Source organism: Elephas maximus, chromosome 2 (assembly GCF_024166365.1).
Source record: "Elephas maximus indicus isolate mEleMax1 chromosome 2, mEleMax1 primary haplotype, whole genome shotgun sequence".
In the NCBI taxonomy this organism is placed as follows: Eukaryota; Metazoa; Chordata; class Mammalia; order Proboscidea; family Elephantidae; genus Elephas; species Elephas maximus.
In genome coordinates this window covers 155,746,527-155,765,143 of record NC_064820.1, presented here as the reverse complement: position 1 = coordinate 155,765,143, position 18,617 = coordinate 155,746,527, and the positions used below count along the sequence as shown (strand labels likewise).

At 45.4% G+C, this 18,617-nt stretch overlaps 1 long non-coding RNA gene across 5 annotated transcripts in view; it reads right to left on the bottom strand.

Moving 5' to 3' along the window:
- LOC126070110 (uncharacterized) overlaps window positions 1-18,617 on the bottom strand; it is a 158,659-nt gene that overhangs the window by 130,798 nt on the left and 9,244 nt on the right. Inside the window, exons 3-4 of one of the 5 annotated variants that reach the window (XR_007516128.1) lie at window positions 15,001-15,101; window positions 5,347-6,674 (exon numbers count right to left, since the gene is read on the bottom strand). The exons of 1 other annotated variant lie outside the window; for it this stretch is intronic. This is a non-coding gene — a long non-coding RNA (uncharacterized LOC126070110). Of the gene's footprint in view, window positions 1-5,346; window positions 6,675-14,523; window positions 15,102-18,617 lie in introns of those variants that run through there. 3 more of the 5 variants (XR_007516126.1, XR_007516125.1, XR_007516127.1) reach the window with 3 other exon arrangements.

Sequence of the window (18,617 nt, the reverse complement as noted above, 5' to 3'; positions counted from 1 at the left end):
ATAAAACGCTGATCCTTCCAGCCAAACAACAGACAAAAACTCGTTGCCATCTAGTTGATTCCAACTCATGGCGACCCTACAGGACAGAGCAGAACTGCTCTATAGGGTCTCCAAGGAGTGACTGGTGGATCTGAACTGCAGACCTTTTGGTTAGCAGATGAGCTCTTAACCACTGTTCCACCAGGGTTCCATAAAAGCCCATAAAATAAACCATAACACCCGAGAGGAATATGCTCCCTGGAACAATCAATCATACGAGATCAAAAGGGCAATATTTGCCCAAAAGTGAAGATGAGAAGACAGGAAGAGTAGAAAATCAGAACAAAAGGAAATGGGGAACCTAGAGTGGAAATGGGGAGAGTGCTGATACATTGCGGGGAATGAAGCCAGGGCCATGAAACGCTTTATGTACAAACTATCAAATGAGAATCTAATTTGCTCCATATGCTTCATCTAATGCACAAGAAAAAATTACAAAAATAAAATTTTTTTTAAACTAAAATTAAAAGAAAGATGAATGGTGGACATTTAACATTATGCATGTCAAAAACCATAAGACTGGACAACACAGTACACCCTAATGTAAACTATGGACTTTAGTTACAAACAATGTATCAGTGCTGGTTCACCAGTTGTAACAATATACCAGGAAAGCAAGGTGCTAATAATAGGAGAATCATTGTACAGAAAGGGGAGGGGACATACAGGAACCCTCTGTACTTTCTGCACAATTTTACTGTAAACCTAAAACTACTCTAAACAAATAAAGTCTAAAAAAAAAAAAAAAAAAAAAACTCCAAGATGTTTAAACACTCAAAAAAATAAAAATCAAAAAGCCCTGACCTTCCCTGCAGCCACCATGTTCTGAGCTGTTAGGATGTGCCAGGAACTCTGGTAGGGCCCTTTGCATGAATGATCTGGCTTAATCAGTCAACCCACCAAGGTAAACTAAGGCTTGGAGAATTTATCCTACATAGTAAAGTTCACCCTGCAGGCTGTAGCAAGGATTAAAAGTCACACAATGCCCAGAGCAGTGCCCAGCACACAGAGTTTAATAAATAGCAACTATTATTACAATTCGCTGTGTAGTCTCTCTGAGTCTGTTTTCTCATATTTAAAGTTGAAGGGGCCGAGAGAGATTTAAATATTTGTGCTAACGCAGAGGATATCTGAAATGATACACAGGAAGTTGGTAACAGTGGCTGCCTCTGTGGAGGGGAACTGAGGATGAAAGGGAGACACAATCCCCTCATATTTTCAAATTTTTAAGCAAGTTAATATATCAAAAGTACTTGGCACTGTGCCTAGCACGTGGTACGTACTCAATAAATATTAGCTATTGCTATAGGTATTGTTTTTGCCAATTAATTTAATCAATTAATTAAAAAAAATAAAGAGGTGGGACCAGACGTTGAAAGTCCCTTCCCGCTGGACTTTGTGTTTGTTTTAGATAACAGTCCCCAGCACTTAACCCAAGCCAAGGGCTCTCATGCACCGTTGCATTGAATGCAATACTATTCTAACCCCCACTTCACAAATGTGGAGACAAAGGCACAGAAGTTAAATAATATTACCTAGGTCACATAGCGGGTGAGGCAGAGGCCAGGATTAACACCCAGGCCAATTGACTCTAAAGCCCAAATGCCACCCAGCTTCATTAAACCACCACTATATAAGTGTCTTAGACTGGTGACGGCTTCCGGCCGTAACTGTCTAATAAAGACTTGTCACGTCACAGCTGTGTGACCTTGAGCAAGTCATCTTACCTCCTTGATTCACAGTTTCCTTTTTTATAAAATAAGGATGTTGTTGTTGTTTCTGTTGTGTGCCATTGAGTGGATTCTGACTCATAGCAACCCTTTAGGACAGAGTAGAGCTGCCCCGACAGGGTTTCCTAGGCTGAAATCTTTATAGGAGCAGATCTCCAGGTCTTTTCTCCTGCAGAGAGGCCAGTAGGTTTGAGCTGTCAACCTTTCAGTTAGCAGCCAAGCACTTAAAACATTGAGCTCCTTAAAATGAGGATAAAAACTCATAAATGTTTCTGTACAATGAAATATGACCCTCAACTCCCACCCTAGATTCCAAGTCCTTCAAGAGAGGGGTCAGTTTGACTTATTCCTTCAAGGTGCCTTCCTTATTCCAAAGAAGGGGCTGAGTAATATTTGCTCATTTAAGGCAGAATTGGGTAGTACAAACCCAATATGGGTTATGGGATCATCCAGACCTGGACTCAAATTCTATCTCCCACTAACTTCCTGTTATGGCAACTTCCAGAGCTTGGTCATGACTGTTGGCATAAAGATAACAACATCTCCAGGGTTACCATGTTGCAAAACTCCAGGGGAGCCATTCACAGTGTATTCATACAATGGGTAACAAAGGGACCCTGCTATCTCATAGGGTGTTTGTAAGGATTCAAGGACACAATGAAAGCTCAGGATCTAGTATTGAGTTGGCTCAGAGTGAGCACAGATAAATATAGGCTAGAAAAGGCACAAGCATTTGTCTGCTAACCAAAACGTCAGCAGTTCAAATCCAACAGCCGCTCCTTGGAAACTCTATGGGGCAGTTCTACTCTGTCCTATAGGGTTGCTATGAGCCAGAATCAGCTCAACGGCAATGGTTAGAAAACTAACAAAACGGCAGACTAAATCCACAACAGACCGTGGAAAAGCTTAAAGAACTTTGCTAATATGTAAAGATAATATCGCAAGTTTGTATTTTCAGAGACTCACTCTTTTTTTTTTTTTAATCCAGGAAAGAAAGGTTTTATGAACATCTTTTTTTTTCCCCATTGTGAATGTGGGAATGGTTGCATTAGCAAAGATACCTGAATTTTTAACAACCCCTTCCCCCAAAAAACTAGTCTACTTCTACTAATAAATCCTGACCTTCATTTATATCGATAGACTGCAGTGCAGACATTGTCAATGTTTGTTTTCGTTTTAAAACTGTCTTTTCATTCTAAGAAAACACAAAAATCTGTTGCCGTCGAGTGGATTCCAACTCATAGCAACCCTACAGGACACAGTAGAACTACCCTATAGGGTTTCCAAGGAGCACCTGGTAGATTTGAACTGCCGACCTTTTGGTGAGCAGTCATAGCTCTTAAACACTTCCCTTCATTCTAAGAACTCAAGGCTTTTTGCCATTGCCCTTTTAAGGGACTCAAGTCTTTCTACTGTAAATAAAAATGTATAGTAATTGCTGCTGTAGACCCCAAATATGTGCTTCTACCAACACTTCACCCCCGGACAAAGAGGCCAAGTGGTCCCATCTTAAAGGTTTAAAGGAGAAGCTTCAGCCACCATCTCAGTCCTGAGCCAACAAGACTGGGAAGTTCTAGGAAACAAGTCCTAGTTTCCTCTGCAAACTAGCCTGCCTTTCTTTAATAAAAAGAGCTCATCTATGTGGGGCTAACCATCCTGTAACATCTGCATTTAATCTGCATTTATGGGGATAGGATTACTTAGGGTGCATCACCCTCCACCAGGGAGGACTGGGTTATGCCATGAACTAGAGGAAGAGAAACAAGAGTTAGACTGGTGGAGCAGAAAGGCACCAGAGTCAGAATGGCAACATTCTGTACTTCAACTTTGCTACTTCAGAGCTGTGCCTTGGCAAATCTCTTTATCTCCCTGAGCCCGGTTTCCCTATCTGTAAAATGGGGATGACATCACAGCTCCTGTCTACCAGGAGAGGATTGTTTCAATAACCAGTATATTCCTTCTCTATCACCCTCACCCAAGCAGAACGCTGCTGCCGTTCCAGTCACATAGCACCCACAGTGATTCAGCTGTAACAATGACCTAGTCATGCAGGGATTCCAAAGCCCTGGTGGCACAACAGTTAAGTGCTCAGCCGGTAACCAAAATGTCAGCTGTTTGAACCCACCAGTAGCTCCAGGGGAGAAAAGGCCTGGCAATCTGCCCCCATAAAGATTACAGCCTAGAAAACCCTATAGGGCAGTTCTACTCTGTCATACAGGGTTGCTACGAGTTGGAATCAACTCCAAGGCACACACAACAATGTAAAAATAAGAAAGGAAGTGTAGCAGACACTGTCTGTGCCTCTCCTAGGTCCCTTCTGCCACTTTTGTGCACTCCTCTCTGCTTCTGTGTGCTTCTGTTTCAACAGTCCAAACCTTCACCACTGTTATGCTATGTCCCACAACTATCACCACCCCTCGGCAGCCCTTAGTCAATGACCTGGCCTCGGCTGGGACAACTCTGAGGTGTTATTTACATTCGGAATTCCCTGCAGGATCAGGCTGAGCCTCCCTCCAAGGGGCTTTGCCTATAATCTCACCCTGGTGTGGCTTCTTCCCCTTCCTGCCCTGCTTCTCTCAGTCCCTTCTCAGGTTCTGCTGTTTCCAGGTCTGCTCTTGGGTGACCCAGTCTAAGACAGAAGACCAGGAGCTCATGCCGCATCTAAATTAGGCAGCCGCTACTCAGCTCTAGCCTGTCCAACCGTGTGGAAACATAGGCCCAATATTGCCAGATATTCCAATTTTTCAAGAGTCCAGAGACATGCATGTTTAAGTAAAACCCTCAGGTTTAAAATGTTGGCAATTAAAAAAAAAACTAACACCATTCAAGCCAAACCAAACACATCCTGTGGATCAAGTCCAGCAGCCTCAGGTGTCAACCTCGAAGTATCTAGTGACTAATGTGTAAGGAATATGCCAGTCCCAAGCCCTTCGCATGTATCATCTGATATAATCATCACAGCATACCCTGTGAGATAGGCATTATTGTCCCCATTTTACAGAACAGGAAACTGAGACAAAGAGAGGCTAAGTCACTTGCTTAAGGTCACATTGCTAGGAAGTACCAGAGTTGATACTCAAACCAAGTTTCATTTGATTGCAAAGCCTGTGCTGCCTTCTCATCTATAATTAAGCATCTCCCTGGAAGGGAATCAGAAACTCAGGCTGTCAGGTCACTCAACATGCAGGATGGGGAAGGGAAAAGAGAAGAAAAGCTTTAAGCACAATGGGTATTAGAGCATTGTCCATAACACTGAAAAACTGATAATATTCACGTAACATAAAATTTGCCATCTTAACCACTTTAAAGCGACTCAGTGGCTGCAACAATAGACTCAAACATAGTCCATTGTGAGGATGATCCAGGACCAGGCTGTGATTCTTTCTGTTGTACATGGTGTGGCTATGGGTTGGAATCGACTCAATGGCACCAACAACAATGAAGTGTACAATTCAATAGCTTTAGTGCATTCTCATAGCTGTAAAATCATCACCGCTATCTCACTCCAGAACATCTTTATCACCCCAAACAGAAACGCATACACATTAGCACTCGCCCTCCACTCCCTTTTCTCCCAGCCCCTGACAGCCATGAATCTACCTTCTGTCTTTATACTATTTACACATGTGTACAAGTTTTTGTGTTGCCAACTATGACCGCATGACCTCTCGGAGCCTCAGTTTCTTCATCAAAGTAATGGGGATAATAATTCCTTCCTTCCAGAGTTGTTGCAAGGATTTAGTGAAAAATCTATTAAAAGGTTTAGCAGGGTCAAGGCCCGTGGTCAGAGTTCACAGTATCATAACGTGCACATGTGCAGAAATAGCGACGAGAATGGATCCCAGGAAAAACGGCCAGGGTCATTTTGAGACAGGATAATTATGGGTGATTTCAACTTTTTTTTTTTTTTTTTATGGAGGATCCATTGAGCTTTCCTACCCCAAGTCATGCAGGTCTTCAGCCCTCCCTCTTACCTGTTTTCATAATGAAATCGTCCACATAAAACATGAGCAGGGAGTGATGAGGAAGTCTGGTGGGAGGATGAAGGGCAGATTCAAAATTCAAAAACATGATAATAATTAATGCTGTTTGTATACCACAGATATGTGTGTTGGAGTCCTGACCCCTATACCTGTGGATATAATCCTATTTGGGGATAGGGTTTTCTTTGTTCTGTTAGGGAAGCCGTATCAGTGTAAGTATGCCCTAAACCTGATCACTTCTAAGTGACATACAGAGCAGCACAGATACAGAGGGAGTCCCTGGGTGGTGCAAGTGGTTACACTCTCAATTATGAGCCCAAAGGTTGGCAGTTCGAACCCACTCAGAGATGCTTCGGAAGACAGGTCTGGTGATCTGCTTCTGAAAAAAATTACAGCCTTGAAAATCCTATAGAGCAGTTATACTCTGCACACATGGGATCGCCATGAGTTGGAATTGACTGGATGGCAACTAACAATAGAGATACAGAGACTAGCGAGTACTGGGGAAGAGAGATGCAACCGAGGAATGCCCAGACTACCTACAAGGAAGGAATCAACACGACGGAAACCCTAATTTGGACTTTTTGCCTCCAGAACTGTTAGAAAACAAATTTCTGTTCTTTAGAGCCACTCACTTGTGGTATTTGTGTTACAGCAGCACTAGCTAACTAAGGCAAACATTTTGAATAAATGCTTGGAGGTGCTCAAAGAGCTTAGACGCTCTTCAGCAAACCTCCAGGCTGTCCAATGGGTGTCAGCCACCCTCGGAAGTTCATTTACTCACTGTGAAATATGCATCCGGCATGTGGGTTCTCACTGCCTGAGTTGATGGAGCAGGATCCATAAGGACCATTTACAGCAGGCAGGGTGTGTTCAATCAGAGGTAGATGACCGGTGACCGGAGTGGGGACCTGATTTCTTCCTAGACAGTTATCAGTGGAGACAGGCTCAATTATTTCCATTACATGGAATCAACAGAGACAGAAGGCATAATGAGTCTTAGCCAGAGAAGCAAAGGTTAAGGTGAAGGGAAGGGGGAGGGGGAAAAGGAGAAACCCTCCCAGGCCCGCTATGCCCACTGAACCACGGTATCAGAGAGGATGAATGAGGATGGGAAGATGTCGGATGTTTGTCTGGTCCTGCTCTGCTGATCCCAGCACAAACTTCTAGAGGGTCAAAATCACATCTATTGCGTGACTGACTCTAAATGCCTTGGGTGGAAAGAGCTGCATCAAGACCTCCTCTAAATGGTCCAGCATCTGGAGAGCTACAAGTAACATGAGGGCCCTCCCATCCCCATTCCTCTACCCAGCACAGCCTCCTTTTCCTCTCCAATAACATCCAACGTTATTAAAGGCTTCCTACCCGCCAGGCCACCATGTGGTTTGTGGTACTGTGGTAGCTTGTGTGTTGCCATATGCTGGAAGCTATGCCACTGGTTATTCGAATACCAGCAGGGTCACCCATGATGAGCATGTTTCAAAAGAACTTCCACATTAAGACGGACTAGGAAGAAAGACCTGGAAATCTACTTCCAAAAATTAGCCAAAGAAAGCTCTATGGATCACAACACAACATTGTCTGATACAGTGCTAGAAGATGAACACCCGAGGCTGGAAGGCATTCAAAATATACAGTGGCTGCAGCAATGCACTTAGGCATATCAGTGATCATGAAGATTGTACAGGACCAGGCAATGTTTTGTTCTGTTGTACATGGGTTGCCATGAATGGGAGCCGACTTGATGGCAACTAATAACATGTGCCAGGCACTGTGCTAAGTATGTCATTTCACACTCCCAACAACACTGCGAGTTAGGTATTGTTGTTATCCCATTTTATAGATAAGGAAACTGAGGCTCGGAGAAGGTTATGTGACTTGCCCAGCTGGTAAGAAGCAGAACCATCAAACGCGGGTCTAACTGACCTCAGAGCCCAAGCTTCAACCACTATACTCTTTCCCTTTTTTAACCTTTCCTTCTCCTCTCTTCACTGGTTATCCTCTGCAAATGCAAAAGGCTTTCTAATAGCCTCCTCGCCCCAAACCAGGTCCTATATTTTCTGTTTTAGGGCTACTCCAGAGGCTGACCATGAAAGAGTGAGGCTCTCAGGTGGAAGAGTTACAGTCTCTGAGATTTCTCAAGTACAGGAAACTTCCCATGCTGCCTGCAATAAATCCAAGCCTTCCTTCCTTTGTGATTTCACCCCAGGAGCACCACTCCAGGATGACTCATCGCTAGGCCAGCAGGAGAGCTCCTCTGGAGGCTGGAGGTGACCTTGGCCGGGCACTCACATCCTGTGCCTGTTTTCGCTTTTGTGGAGTGGGCAGCCCCTCCCCGCCAGGCGTGTTGTAGACTATCTTGGTGAACACAAAGCATCTTGAGAATAATGTTAAAAACAGAATGTCAAATACAGACAATCCTCTAACTCTGACCTAGGTTCCACATACCAAACCATTATCTAAATCCTCTCCAATTGTGATTTTGGCTGCAAAAGAGTTCACCTGCACTCTTGCTTTCCTCTTGGTGTACAAACTGATTACTGGGAAAAAGGAAAGGCAACCCTTTTTTTCAACTGTAATCAGTCGCACCTTCTTCAGCACCCCCCTCACCATTATTATAAGCATTTAATACTAACAACAGCTAATATTCACAAAGCCCTGATGGTTGGTGGTGGTGTTAGATGCCGTCAAGTCAGTTCCAACTCATAGCAACCCAATAGATAACAGAACAAAACATTGCACAGTCCTGAGCCATCCTTATAATCATTGCTATGTTTGAGCCCATTGTTGCAGCCACTGTGTCAATCCATTTTGTTGAGGGTCTTCGTCGTTTCTTGCTGACCCTCTACAAGCATGATGTCTTTCTCCAGGGACTAGTCCCTCCTGATAACATGTCCAAAGTATGTGAGATGAAATCGCCCCATCCTTGCTTCCAAGTAGCCTTTTGCTTGTACTCTTTCCAAGACAGATCTGTTCATTCTTCTGGCAATTCTTCTCCAACACCATAATTCAAAGGTGTGAATCCTTCTTCGGTCTTCCCTATTCATTGTTCAGCTATCACATGCACATGAGGTGATTGAAAACACCATGGCTTGGGTTAGGTGCAGGTTAGTCTTCAAGGTGAAATCTTTGCTTAACACTTTAAAGAGGCCTTTTGCAGCATACTTGCCCAATGCAACACATGGTTTGATTTCTCAACTGCTGCTTTCACTGGCGTTGATTTTAGATTCAAGTAAAATGAAAGTAGCACAGTGTTTAAGAGCTCAGGCTGCTAACCAAAAGGTCAGCAGTTCCAATCTACCAGCTGCTCCTTGGAAACCCTATGGGGCAGTTCTACTCTGTCTTACAGGGTCGCTATGGGTCAGAATCAACCTGGCGGCGATGGGTTTGATTTTTTAATGGATTTTGACAACTTCAACCTTTCCTCCATTTATCATGATGTTGCTTATTGGTCTAGTTGTGAGGATTTTTGTTTTCTTTATGTTAAGGTATAATCCATACTAAAAGCTATAGCCTTTGATCTTCATCAGTAGGCACTTCAAGTCCTCTTCGCTTTCAGCAAGCCAGGTTGTGTCATCTGTATATCGAAGTTTGTTAATGTCTTCCTCCAATCCTGACCCACGTTCTTCTTCATATAGTCCAGCTTCTCGGGTTATTTGCTCAGCATATAGGCTGAATAAGTATCATGAAGGGATACAACACAGACTTTCCTGATTTTAAACCATGCAGTATCCCCTTGTTCTGTTTGAAGGGCTGCCTCTTGGTCTATGTCTAGGTTCCTCATGAGCACAATTAAGTGTTCTGGAATTCCCATTCTTTAGAATGTTATCCATAATTTGTTATGATCCACACAGTCAAATGCCTTTGCATAGTCAGTAAGACACAGGTAAGTATCTTTCTCGTATTCTCTGCTTTCAGCCAAGATCCATCTGACATCAGCAATGATATCCCTCATTTCATGTTCTCTTCTGAACCAAACTTGAATTTCCAGCAGTTCCCTGTCGAATTCTCTACAGCAAAATTTTACTTGCGCATAATATTAATGGTACTGTTCAATAATTTTCATATTCTGTTGGATCACCTTTCTTTGCAAGGGGCAGAAAAATGGATCTCTTTCATTCAGCTGGCCAGTTGGCTGTCTTCCAAATTTCTTGGCCTAGATGAATGAATGAGCATTTCCACCATTGTATCTGTTTATAGAAACATCTCAATTGGTATTTCGTCAACTCCCGAAACCTTGTTTTTTTCTTTTTTTGCCAATGCCCTCAGTGCAGCTTGGACTTCTTCCTTCAGTACCATCGGTTCTTGATCATATACTACCTCCTGAAATGGCTGAACATCGACCAATTATTTTTGGCACAGTGACTCTGTGTATTCCTTCCATCTTCTTTTGATGTTTCAGGCATCATTCAATATTTTGCCTATAGAATCCTTCAATATTGCAACTCGAGGCTTGAATTTTTTCTTCAGTTCTTTCAGCTTGAGAAATGCCAAGTCTGTTCTTCCCTTTTGGTTTTCTATCTCCAGGTCTTCGCAGATTTCATTATAATACTTTACTTTGTCTTCTCAAGCTGCCCTTTGAAATCTTCTGTTCAGCTCTTTTGTTTCATTATTTCTCCCACTCGTCTTGATTAGGTATAACCCAGTGCCATCGAGTCGATCCCGATTATATATATGTATATATACATATTTTTTTTCCTCATTTAATCCCCATATGAATGTCTAATTACTACCCCACTTCACAGATGAGAAAAATAAGGTTCTGACTGATTGATTACAGTAATTTGCTTAAGGTTCCACAGCTAGTAGGTAACAAAGCCCAGATTTAATATCAAGTTTGTTAGAATCTCCATCAACACTATTGTGCTTACTTCCTTTTAAAATTACAAGCTCCCACACTCCTTAAGGAGCCCTAGTGGCACAATGGTTAAATGCTCAGCTGCTAACCAAAAAGTTGGCAGTCTGAATCCACACAGTGGCTCGATGAGAAAAGGGCCTGGCAATCTGCTCCAGTAAAGATTATAGTTCAGAAAACTCTATGGGACAGTTCTACTCTGTTCCATGGGGTCACTGTAAGTCAAAATCAACCTGCAGCATCTAATGACAGCACCATTCCCTCGGTACCTTTTCCACTTAATTTTTCTCCATAGTTCTTGTCCCCTTTTAATTTAGTAATGAATTTACTGCCACTCTCCCACCCCTCCCCATAAAATGTAAATCCATGCAGGCAGAGATTTTTTGTTTTTTCCCACTGTTGAACCCCTCCCCGCAAGGCCTAGAACAGTGCTTGACACATAATAAACTGAACAAATGAATTTGGTAAAAGTTTCTCACCAGCTCTTGTCTACTGTCTCTTCTAACAAACCAGCTGCCATCAAGTCGATTCTGACTCATGGTACTGCTATGTGTTACAGTAGAACTGATAGGGTTTCCAACGGCTGATATTTTTGGAAGTGGATTGCCAGGTCTTTCTTTCTAGATGCATCTGGGTGTACTCGAACCTCCAACCTTTAGCTTAGCAATGAGCACATCAACTGTTTGCACTAGCAAAAGATTCCATCCCTTCTACGGGGCCATAAATTTTGGCAGCATTTTATTCATCGCCCTCCTTCCTACCCCTCACCCCCTAGAATCTAGAATGATACTCTGAATACAATAAAATAACTCGATAAATATTTGGGGACAGGATTTCATTCTTTCTACTTAGTTTTGGAATATGTTTTTGGGGTGGTTTGAGGAATTCACTCTCCTCTCTGCTCCCCACAACAAACAAGGCACTTAGTGGAAAGCTGGCTTAGGATGGCTGGAAAACATTCAGAGCCTCCTCCCCCAGCCTCTAGGTTCAGCTCCTTCCTGTCCAACTTCAAGATGCTGATGGACAGGGTGGCTAGACAGCCAGAGGCAAAGATACCTTCCTTCTCTCCGAGCTTGCTGTGTTTCTGACTCACATCTTCCCTGGGCTGTGGGAAGGGGTTCAGTGTGCAGCTTCACAAACTCTCTGCTGAGCAGAGGCTGTGCAGGCGGTTAGAAATGATACTGGAAAAAAAAAAAAAAGGATCTAATTAAGCAGAGTAGGTGACAATGTCAGGAAGAAAAAGGAAGCAAGTGGCAATTTGGATATCTGCCTGCAAATAAAAGAGATGACTGTCGTTTTTTCCTTTGGCTCCTGTTTGCCCTGTAAATCTCAGTTCACTAATCCAAGTGTTTTAATTATCGCCATATAATACAGCATGCTGTGTTGGGCCTACTGTGGGGAAATTAAAATGAAGGAGGGGGTGTAGGGAATCAGGCTACCCCCTTCTCCCATTTCTCTTGTTTACACTAATCTGAAGGTGTTTTTCTCCCCTTCTGCCATAAACACAACATGGGGTTTTCCAGCATCAAACATATTCTCCAACTCCCAAAAAGGAACTTCAGGACATAAGCTCTTTCCCCTAAACCAAGCAACTCAGAGGCCAGGAGTCACCTTGGACACTACATTAAAAAAAAAAAAAAAAACCAAACCCACTGCCATTGATTCCAGCTCATAGCAACCCTATAGGACAGAACAGAACTGCATCATAGGATTTTCAAGGCTGTAAATCTTTATGAAGCAGACTGCCACATCTCTCTCCCATGGAATGGATGGTGGGTTAGAACTGCCAACCTTTTAGTTAGCAGCCAAATGCTTTAACCACTGTGCCACCAGGGCTCCTCATCTTGCCACAGGAGATGCCTATTGTTAGTTGCCAGTGAGTCAATTCCAACTCATGGCAACCCCATGTACGCCGAGTAGAGCTACCCCATAGGGTTTTCAAGGCTGTGACCTTTCAAAAGCAGATCACTTGGCCTGTCTCCCGAAGTGCCTCTGCGTGGGTTCGAACTAGCAACCTTTCAGCTAGTAGTCAAGTCCTTCACCATTTACACCACCCAGAGACTCTGTTATGGATTGAATTGTGTCCCCCAAAAATGTGTGTCAACGTGGCCAGGCCATGATTTCCAATATCGTGTGGTTGTTCTCCATTTTGTGATCTTATGTAATTATTCTATGTGTTGTAAATCCTAATTTCTATGACGTTGATGAGGCAGGATTAGAGGCAGTTATGTTAATGGGGCAGGACACAATCTACAGGATTAGATTGTATCTTGAGCTGATCTCTTTTGAGACGAAAAAGAGAGGAGCAGAGAAGAAAGGGACCTCATTACCACCAAGAAAGAAGAGCCTGGAGCAGAGCGCATCTTTTGGACCTGGAGTCCCTGTGCTGAGAAACTCCTAGTCCCAGGGGAAGACTAATTGACAGGAACCTTCCCCCAGAGCCGACAGAGAGAGAAAGCCTTCCCCCTGCAACTGGCGCCCTGAATTTGGACTTCTAACCTAGACTGTGAGAGAATAAATTTCCGTTTGTTAAAGGCATCCACTTGTGATATTCTGTTATAGCAGCACTAGACAACTAAGATTCCTCAGTTCCATTGCTTTCGAGTGGATTCAGACTCATAACGACCCTACAGAACAGAGTAGAGCTGCCCCATAGGGTTTCCAAGGCTGTAATCTTTACGAAGGCAGACTGCCACGTCTTTTTCCCACAGAGCAGTTAGTGGGTTTGAAGAGCCAACCTTTTGGTTAATAGCTGAGTGCTTAACCACTGTGCCACCAGGGCTCTTTAGGGACTTCTTAGTCCCCAAGAAATAAAAAGAACCAGGTCAGGTATTAAACACTAGTTCCAAAAGGAGAGTCCCAGAGTGAGAAGCAGCATGATGCTTAAGACTAGTATTTGAATTCTACCTCTACGTCATACTAGCTATGTGGCATGGGCAATTCACTTAACCTCTCTCAGCCTCACGTTTTTTTCAAATATAATACAGTGATAACGTTGTTGGGTGCCATCAAGTCTATTTTTGATTCATATCAACCTGGTGTGACTATGAGTCAAAAATCGACTTGAGAGCACCCAACAACAACAACATTATCGCTGTGTTTCATTTGGGGAAAAAAAAAACGGAGGCTTGGAGAGTTTAAGTCAATTGCCCAAGCCACACACAAAGATGTGGCAGTCTGATTCTGTAAAGATTACAGCCTTGGAAACCCTGTGTGGCAGATCCACCCTGTCCTATAGGGTTGCTATAAGTCTGAATCCACTTGACGGCAACGGTTTAAGGAGCCCCACAATGGCACAAATGGTTAAGCACTTGACTACTAGCTGAAAGGTTGACAATTCCAACCCACCCAGAGGCATCTTGGGAGACAGGCCTGGTGATCTGCTTTTGAAAGGTCACAGCCTTGGAAACTCTATGGAGCAGTTCTACTCTACACACATGGGGATGCCATGAGTTAGAGCCGACTCGCTCTAACTCGCTCTAACAACAATAAGCAGCTAGAGACCCCCACGTGAGAGAGTAAAACTTTCCCTATAGGGTTTTCTTGGCTGTTATCTTTATGGAAGCAGATGACCAGGTCTTTCTCCTGCAGAGTGGCTGGGTAGGCATAAACTGCTAACTTTTCAGTTAGCAGCCGAGCCCTTAACTGCTGTGCCACCAGGACTCCTTACAGTGATAATAACGGGTTAAATATACAGCAATATAAAATACTCAGCACAGTGCCTGACAAACAGTAAATGCTATGAAACACAACCCCATCTCTGGGCCTTTATTTTTCCCATCCCGAATGGCTAAGCATGCTTCTTACAGGAAGCTGCGTGTCTCACTCTTTACTTCCTTCTCAAATGCCACCTTATAAGTGGCAAAACCTTCCCTTGCCACCCTAGATGAAATACTAGCCTCCTCCTCCCCCCGTACACACACACCCACTGGATCCCTTATACTCCTCATTATTTTCTGTTACACTGAGCACTACCTGATGTGTGTGCGTTTGCTTAATTATTTTTGTAAACTCCAAGCAGGCAGAGCTTTGGCTTTGTCAACTGCTGTATCTCTAACACCTATAACAGTGCCTGGCATACTGCTGTTGCTGTTGTTAGCCGTCATTGAATCAGCTCCCCAGTTCACCTGGGATATTAGTGGATGCTTAATAAATATTACTTGAATGAATAAATAGGAGCTATTCTTGTTATGATGGTTCAAAGGGCCATTAGAGACCACACAGACCAAAGTTCTTCAGAGACCAGGAAATCGAGGCCAGAAGACATCAGATGACCTGCCCTATAGTTCCTGCTTCCCCAGGGCTGAGTCGTGGCAGAGGCTGGGGCCCTGACTCCTGGAGTCTAGCTCTGCTTTGAGTAGGCCTGCTGAGTGCCCGCAGACCAAGGACTTACCATGCTGGGACCTTGTGCTCCTCATCGGGGAAATGGAAACAATTAAGCAGATTTTCTCCCTCCCGAGTGCTCCGGACCTGGGTGCCCCACTGACTGGCAGTCTATGAAAGTAAAAAGGACAGGTGGAGATACTGCCGCCCGCCCTAGAAATCCGTCAACAAATGTGCTGAGATGAGGAACTGCAGACAGCTGCGGCACAAAGGAGCCAGAGGCCGCTGCATTTCTCTCTTCAAACCCACTGGCACGGAGGATCCTCCCAGCTTTCCGCACTGACTGAAGGCAAGCACTGCCGTCCTGTCTCTGGATGACTTCCTCCTGCACAGACACAGGGGACCCTGTGGGGAAAGACATAAACCCCAGCTCTGCCATTCCTGGCTGTACAATCTCTCTGGGTACCAACTATTTCATCTCTCTTAGGATTCTTCTTCTTAGGATTGGATGAAAAACACATGGCCAGCACCTGGCACGATGCACAGAATGCAAACAAACAAACGAAAGAAAACCCGTTGCCATCGGGTCAATTCCAACTCATAGTGACCCTACAGGACAGAGTAGAATTGCTGCATAGGGTTTTCAAGGCTGTGATTTTATGGAAGCAGACTGCCATATTTTCTCCCACAGAACAGCTGGTGGGCTTGAACTGCCAACCTTTCGTTTAGCAGCCAAGTGCTTAACTCCCGCGTGGAGCACATGACCTGTCATATATAACACCGCTGATATCCAGAGTAAAACAATCCTCTTTCACTCACCTCACCATCTCTTACCATTGCCCTCTAGAGCTGGGAATCAAGGGTCTTGCCCATGAAGGGGGCTATTCAGCCCTAGTAATTCAGCACCAGGTAACTGTTTAAAGGGCCACATTTACCCATTCAAATACAGTGTAAAGAGCTCAGATTCCACATCAGGCCCATCTTTTCTTGCCAACCACTGGGAAAAGATATGGAGGTGACATAAGGCCCAAAAAAGGGTAGAGCCCAGTCTGAAAGAGTTAGTCACCCAAGTTCTCTATTCCCAGAAAGCGGGATCTGGCCCAGAGGTCCCTGAAGGTTGAGGTGACAAAGGACCCAACAAAAATATCCTGTATTCCCTTCATTACCAGTTCCCCCAACCAAATATTCAGATTTAAAGTATTAAAGAGGGACCCCCACCAGTAACCAGAATGTGGTGACTAAATGAGGCCCATCACTTGAACTTACACTCTGTGAGTCAGACCAATTCCTTGATCCCTCTGAGCCTCAGTCTTCTCATCTATAAAAAGGGGGACTGCTTTAAGGGCTCAAATGAGAAAATGAGGCTCAGCACAGTGCCTGGACATCGGCTGCTGCTTTTAATATTCAAGCCAAGATGCCTAGTGCAGTCGATGCAGGAATCATAAGCATTAATTGCTCCAAAAGAACATTCTGTACAGCTCTTCCCTAGGCCACAGACCAGGCCCTACCACTCCACCATGGGCTGCAGGTTGGGAGCAAACATTAACTCCACTACAGGCTTCCGGAAGTCTTACAAAGAAGGGGAGAGGCGTCGAGGGGCGGGAGAGGTAAGGGTACGAAAGGCACAGCACAGGTGGAACTGCCACCCAACCAGCACCCGAAGAAGGGATGCCTCGACTGGAAGTGGCAGGGGGCGTTCCACGTGAAATAACTTGAACCGAGGTAACTGTTGCTTTGGACTTCTCAATGGAAACTGCCAAGTCCCTTGTCTGGGGATTTCTAGAGTTGCCAGCAGCGGCATACGGCTGGTAGGTTAAACCTAAGCTCTGGAGTGACCCAAACTTGGGTAGGGGATCCCAGGAGCCACCAGTGGGTTCCAGGAGCTGGTGATTTTCGGCCACTAAGTAAGCCCTCTAGATCTCAGTTCCCTCCCCCTCCCCAGACACTGGAGCTAAGGATTACTGCCACTGTAGGGAGGTTGGGAGGTTAACTGGAGATGGCGCACGCCGAGGTAGTGCCTGGGCATCGCCCGGAGCACCCAGATCGTAGTTCTCAACCATTAACAGAGGGAAGGGCGGAGCGCTGGCCCGCAAAAGCTGAGGACCTTTCTCTGCTGCAGCTGTCGAAAGAAAGCAATCATAAGAAAGCAACTGGAACCGAGCAGGGGGCGCGGCGGGGGTGGGGGGCTCCTCCCGCAGGCGCCCCGGAGCCGGCCCGAGCCTGTGGCCTGGCGGGGAGGCCGGGGAGGCCGAGGAGCGGGCGCCCCGCGGGAGCGCCGAGGTCCCGCTGTGCCCGGCCGGGCGGGGGCGGCGGAGGCGGAAGCGGGGGCGGCCAGAGCGCGGTGGGGATGTTTAAAGGAAATTTACAATCATTTCCTCTCTGTGGTTTGGTGACAAATCAACAACATCCTGTTCTTTTGTGAGGCTCTGGGCGCCTGCGAGGCGGGGGCAGCGCTCCCGCTCTTAAAGGGACACACACGGGTCCCCTCCCTCCACTACTCCCCCGCGGCTCCAAAAAAACAAAAATAAAAAAATACAGCCTCCCCAAGGCGCCACCTCCGGAGGCGCGGCCGGAATGCGGGGACTTCAGCCCAAGCCGCCCCCAGACCATTACCTGGATCTCGTCCCCTACCCCTGGTGTATCCCGGGGCGGGGGGAGGGGGGACCGAGAGGAGCCGACAGCGCACCCCCTCACCATGGATGTTGCAGGCTGGGGCCGTCTCCCGCTGAGGGGGCGGGCAGGGGCGGAGGGGTGCCCGACCTAGGGCTCCCTGCCCTTCCCCCAGCCTCGGAGCACCACCGCCCTGGCTTTGGACCGCCGGGTAGCTTTTAGCCCCCCTCCCCCCAGTCCTCTTGCCTCGAATTTTCCAGCCCCAAACTCTGGATTTATGGTTAAAATGTCGACGTGCGCACACGAGGTTTATAAAACGCCAAAGTGGAGTCTTCCCGAGCTGTAGGAGTAATGAAAATCAGATGGCTAGGACCAGAAAAATAAAAAATAAATACTCGACCGCCCTCCTGGGATTTCGTTCATTCAGTCATTGAATGAGTATTTTTTACTAAGTGCTGGTCACCATTCTAGGCCTTGGTACAGCAGGAACAAGGCCAACAAGGTCCCTGCCTCCAGGGGACCTGGAGTCTCAAAAATAAATGAATGAATGAAGGAGGGAATACGATTATTTAGTGATATGATAGAAGAGGGTCATATTCTAGGACAATCACTTTTAGTAGGGAGACCTCTCTGAGGAAGTGACCATCTGACTTCAGGCCCAAAAGGTGAAAAGATGCCAGCCCTGGGAAGACCTGGGTGAGTAATCCAAGCAATATTATCAGGAGAGAGACTAGAAGCAAGGGGCTGCGCCTCTGCCCATCCCCAAAACTGACTAATCCCTGGGCTGATTTCTCTCTGAACACCAGCCTTGGAAGTTGGCATCCAGGATAAAAGAGGCCAGGGTCCCACTGGTCTGGCTGTAGGACTGGGGCAAGTCTCTTTCCCTCTCTAGGCCTCACAGTTCTCTCATCCAGAAAATGAGAAGACTGAACTAGATTCAGTAGTTCTTAATCCTCTGTGTGCAAATTAGAATTCCCTAGGAGATTTTTTAAAATATCAACCCCCTGGCTCAGTTCAGGTCAAGGGGATCAGAATCTGGTAATGGGGACTGGGCACTGTCAATTTTGTTAAAGTTCT